The 5,852-nt window shown below is 40.7% G+C and overlaps 1 non-coding gene across 1 annotated transcript; it reads left to right on the forward strand.

Annotated features, from left to right (window-relative positions):
• Positions 1–4,360: 4,360 nt before the first annotated feature.
• On the forward strand, positions 4,361–4,467 carry LOC148548223 (small nucleolar RNA R71). The gene has a single exon (XR_015897095.1). It is a non-coding gene; the product is annotated as a small nucleolar RNA R71 (small nucleolar RNA).
• The last annotated feature ends 1,385 nt before the right edge of the window (positions 4,468–5,852 follow it).

A 5,852-nucleotide genomic window follows, 5' to 3' on the forward strand; every position in this document is an offset into this window, starting at 1 on the left:
GCTGGACCTCATTGGGCATTCTCTGCTGCCCACTAGCAACCGTTCTGAAGTCACTGTTAAAAGAGTAGTGATGATCCATTGCATCATGATGGGAAATGAAGTGGAAGTTCATCAACTAATTTCAACTTAATTCTACAAAATTGCTAATAAAAATTCTAAAGAGGCCAGGTTGGCTTACCCAAGCTTGATCTCTCTGCTCTGCAAGGACGCTGGAGTAAGGATGGGAATAACTGAGTATAACTCAATTGAGAAACCAATCACCAAAGCATCAATGGAAAAATAACAAGCACAGGATGACCCCATCAAGAAGAAAACACATGAATTTCTCCCAGAAATCCCTCAATCTGAATATTGGGAGTATCTTGAAACATCAGTTACCAAGATGCAAGAAGCTATGGAACAAATAATAAAGGAACAGAAGGAACAAAGTCAAATTCTCTGCTATTTAATTAAAGAACAGGAAGAGCAAGGGCGTGACTTGAGGGAATTGAAGCGCCAGAAGTTATCTCTTGAAGGACCAAGCACCCCACAGATCCGAGGAACATCCACTTCCCAGAACAAAGGTTGTTAAATTCCAATTTCTGCTTTAACTCTGTGATAGTTGTCGTTATAGGAGTTTACCTTAGAAGTCATATAGTAGTAATTAGTGTCTATTTTTATTTTACCTCCAATTAAGTTATAGTCTATTTTTCTCATCATCAGCAAACATGAATAAAATAGTAGATCTTTTGAATAAGAGGCAATAAAATTCGAGTTTTTAATAAGAAAAATTCTAATTAGTAACATGTGGTGGCAATGCTTTCTGTCTTCTGAATGAATGCTTGAACAGTGCATATGTCTTTTGAATTTGTTGTTTAAGACTGTTAAATATGTTGGCTCTTGAAAGAATGATGAACATGAGACATGTTATTGATAATCTGAAAAATCATAAAAAATGATTCTTGAAGCAAGAAAAAGCAGCAAAGAACAAAGCTTGCAGAAAAAAAAGAGAGAGAGAGAGAGAAAGAAAAAGCAAGCAGAAAAAGCCAAAGCTCTTAAAACCAAAAGGCAAGGGTAATAGAAAGGATCCCAAGGCTTTGAGAATCAGTGGATAGGAGGGCCTAAAGGAATAAAATCCTAGCCTAAGCGGCTAAACCAAGCTGTCCCTAGCCATGTGCTTGTGGCGTGAAGGTGTCAAGTGAAAACTTGAGACTGAGCGGTTAAAGTCAAGGTCCAAAGCAAAAAGAAGAGTGTGCTTAAGAACCCTGGACACCTCTAATTGGGGACTTTAGCAAAGCTGAGTCACAATCAAAAAGGGTTCACCCAATTATGTGTCTGTGGCATTTATGTATTCGGTGGTAATACTGGAAAACAAAGTGCTTAGGGCCACGGCCAAGACTCATAAAGTAGCTGTGTTCAAGAATCATCATACTGAAATAGGAGAATTAATAACACTATCTGAATTCTAAGTTCCTATAGATGCCAATCACTCTGAGCTTCAATGGATAAAGTGAGATGCCAAAATTGTTCGGAAGCATAAAGCTACTAGTCCCGCTCATCTAATTAGGATCTGAGCTTCACTCAAAAACTCTGAGATATTATTGCTTCTTGACTTATTAGTCTTCTATTTTATTTGTCTAGTTGCTTGAGGACAAGCAACAGTTCAAGTTTGGTGTTGTGATGAGCGGATATTTTATACGCTTTTTGGGGTTAATTTCATATAGATTTTAGTATGTTTTAGTTGGTTTTAAGTTTATTTTCATTAGTTTCTAGGAAAAATCTACATTTCTGGACTTTACTATGAGTTTGTGTGTTTTTTTATAATTTCAGGTATTTTCTGGCAGAAATTGAGGGAGCTGAGCAAAAATCTTATTCAGGCTGAAAAAGGACTGCTGATGCTGTTGGATTCTGACCTCCCTGCACTCAAAATGGATTTTCTGGAGCTACAGAACTCCAAATGACGTGCTTCCAATTGAGTTGGAAAGTAGACATCCAGGGCTTTCTATGAATATATAATAGTCCATACTTTGCTCAAGGATAGATGTCGTAAACTGGCGTTCAACGCCAGCTCTCTGCCCAATTCTGGCGTCCAGCGCCAGAAACAAGTTGCAAGTTGGAGTTCAACGCCAGAAAAGGATCCAAAGCTGGCATTGAACACCCAAAACAGCCCCAGGCACATGAGAAGCTTTAGTCTCAGCCCCAGCACACACCAAGTGGGCCCTAGAAGTGGATTTCTGCACTATCTGTTATAGTTTACTCATTTTCTGTAAACCTAGGCTACTAGTTTAGTATTTAAACAACTTTTAGAGATTCATTTTGCATCTCATGACATTTTAGATCTGAACTTTGTAACTTTTGACGGCATGAGTCTCTAAACTCCATTGTTGGGGGTGAGGAGCTCTGCTGTGTCTCGATGACTTAATGCAAGTATTTCTCTTTTCGATTCAAACATGCGTGTTCCTATCTAAGATATCAATTCGCGCCTAACCATGGAGAAGGTGATGATCAGTGACACTCATCACCTTCCTCACTCCATGAACGTGTGTCTGACAATCACCTCCGTTCTACATCAGATTGAATGAATATCCCTTAGATTCCTTAATCAGAATCTCCGTGGTATAAGCTAGATTGATGGCGGCATTCATGAGAATCCAGAAAGTCTAAACCTTGTCTGTGGTATTCCGAGTAGGATTCTGGGATTGGATGGCTGTGACGAACTTCAAACTCGCGAGTGCTGGGCGTAGTGACAGACGCAAAAGGATAGTAAATCCTATTCCGGTACGACTGAGAACCTGCAGATGATTAGCCATGCGGTGACAGCGCACCTGGACCCTTTTCACTGGAAGGATGGATGGTAGCCATTGACAACGGTGATCCACCTACACACAGCTTGCCATAGGAGGATGTGCATGCGTGAATCAGAAGACAGAGGAAAGCAGAGATTCTGAAGACAAAGCATCTCTAAAACTCCAACATATTCTCCATTACTGCATAACAAGTAACCTTTAATCCATGCTCTCTTGTTTATTCGCAATCCAACTGATAAATATAATTGACTTCCTGACTAAGAATTGCAAGATAACCATAGATTGCTTCAAACCAACAATCTCCATGGGATTCGACCCTTACTCACGTAAGGTATTACTTGGACGACCAAGTGCACTTGCTGGTTAGTGGTACGAGTGTGAAAAGTGTGATTCACAATTCGTGCACCAGTGAGCTTTTCCTGGTTAGCAGCTCCTTCATATACTTAATGTATGAGGGCATTTGTTGGAGGGCCTTGATGAATGGTATGTTTACATGGAGAGATGCAAACACGTCAAGAAACCTTGAGTATATTCTCTTCTCTACACCATCATTGAGTATTTGGGGAAAGGGTGCATAGAGTCTCAGCAGCTCCTTCTGTGTGATTGTGGTTTCTTGATGATTCTCTTCCTGCTTTCCTGCTGATGTATCTTCAGGTTGTTCTAATGGTTTGTTCGGCTCTTCCTCATTCTTCTTATCACTTATAGTAACCATCTTGCAATCTTCCCATCTGACCTTCTTTGCTTCACCTCTCAGATTTTTCTCTATGTCACTTGGGAAGCTATCAGTTGGTTTGGAGATCTTCTCAGAAAGGTATCCCACTTGAAACTCCAGCCTCTTGATGGTGTCTCCCTGGTTCTTGATATTGGCTCGCACCTCCTCTTTGAACACCTTGTTATCTTGGATCTCCTTGCATATGCCTTCAAGTAGAATTTCAATCCTTGAGAGTCTATCTTCAGATGATGGAGAGTTGAGACTGGAAAGATGAGAAGGGCCATTTTGACTTTGGTATGGATGTTGAGAGGTGTTGTTAGGTGGGTGTTGATATGACCTCTGTGTGGAGTGTTGGTGAGCTACATTGTTGTTGGGGTTGTGGCGTCTCTGATCTTGGCCTTGATCCTATTGGTTTCCCCACCCAAAGTTTAGGTGGTTCCTCCAACCGGGATTATATGTTTTGGAGTATGGGTCATGGTGCTGCCTAGGTGAATTTCCAATGTAGTTGGCTTATTTCTGATCACCCTCTGCTTCTTCATTCACTTCTTCTTGAGCTGCTGCTGAGGTGGTGATTGCTGCCACTTGATTCCTCTCTATCTTTTTGGTAAGGTCAGCCAACTGCTTAGTAATAAGCTTGTTTTGAGCTAGCAGTGCATCCACATTGTTCAGCTCCATCACTCCTCTAGTGTTGCTTCTTTCAGAAGCATAGAAGTAGTCATTCTCTGCTACAGTCTCAATGACATCTATGGCTTCTTCAATGGTCTTCTTCTTGTTCAGAGATCCCTCGGATGAGTGGCCTACTGCCTTCTTTGATTCATACGAAAGGCCTTCATAGAAAATATGCAACTGCACCCATTCATTGAACATATCTGGCGGGCATCTTCTTGTCAGGTCCTTAAACCTCTCCCATGCTTCATATAGAGTCTCACCATCTTGCTGCCTGAAGTTTTGTACCTCAGCTCTCAGCCTGTTTATTCGTTGAGGAGGGTAGAATCTTGCCAAGAATTTATTCACCACATCTTCCCAGGTTGTTAAACTCTCCTTCGGGAAAGACTCCAGCCACTTAGCTGCTTTGTACTTGAGTGAGAAGGGAAATAGGAGCAGTCTATAGGTGTCAGGATGAACACCATTAGACTTCACAGTATCACATATTCTCAGGAATGTGGTTAGATGTTGATTGGGGTCTTCTTGGACACCTCCTCCGAATGAACAGTTGTTCTAAACAAGGGTGATGAGTTGTGGCTTTAGTTCAAAGTTGTTGGCATGTATGGTTGGCTTTTGGATGCTACTTCCATAATTCCCTGGGTTTGGATTGATGTAGGACCCTAGAACTCTTCTTTCTTGCCCAGCATGATTTGCTAGACCTTCTCTGCCATGGTTGTGAGCTTCTTCTTCATGATGGTTCTCCATGTTCTCATCAAAGTATTCCTCCTCTTCCTCCGCACCAACTACTCGTTTTCCTCTTGCTTCCCTCCTTAATCTAAGGAAGGTCCTCTCAGGTTCAGAATCAAAGGAAGTTGAAGCCCTGCTTCTTCTCCTTGTCATACAACCAACAAGGCACAAGCAAGGAAATAGATGCAGAAAGTGTTCCTATTAGAAATGCTGTTAGTGTGAGTGATGCAATATATCAAACAGTTAGTGGGTTAGTGAAATAAATTATAAACAACTAAGAAAACTGGTAGGGGGAAAGGGAGAAAATAGCTAAAACTGAAAGTAAATTACTCAAATGAAATTAAATCAAGAAAAATGCTCAATCTAGTTATCCACCAATTTAATCATTGTTGATACAAAATCAATCCCCGGCAACGGCGCCACAAACTTGATGCACGAAAACCTGTCTCTTAACAAATCCCTCTCGGCAAGTATATCGAATTGTCGTCAAGTAATAACTCACAAAAGAGTGAGGTCGAATCCCACAGGGATTGATTGGTCAAGCAACTTTAATTGGAGGAATGTTCTAGTTGAGCTAAGTAGAATTTTGTTTGAGAGTTGCAGGAAATTAAATGGCGGGAAAGTAAATAGCAGAAAATGTAAATGCTGGAAATAAAGCGCTGAAAATAGATGACGGAAAGTAAATTGCAGAATCTTAAATGGGAATGGGGAAGATGATCATAAAAGTAAATGGGCCGAAATTAAAGAGAATGGGTAAGATCAGAAATGAGGAGTTCATTGGGCTTAGGAGATGTTGCATCCTCCAGATCAAGTTCATTTTCATCTCTTCCTCAATCAATGCATTCATTGATCTCCTTGGCAATCTTAAGTGATTGAATTCCAATTCCTTGGTAATTCAATTCTCTCAAATCTTGATCAATAGCCAATTCCTTGGTCCAATTGCTCATGAGAAGAGATGAGGT

This window comes from Arachis ipaensis, chromosome B8 (assembly GCF_059453495.1).
Source record: "Arachis ipaensis isolate K30076 ecotype BB chromosome B8, ASM5945349v1, whole genome shotgun sequence".
In the NCBI taxonomy this organism is placed as follows: domain Eukaryota; kingdom Viridiplantae; phylum Streptophyta; class Magnoliopsida; order Fabales; family Fabaceae; genus Arachis; species Arachis ipaensis.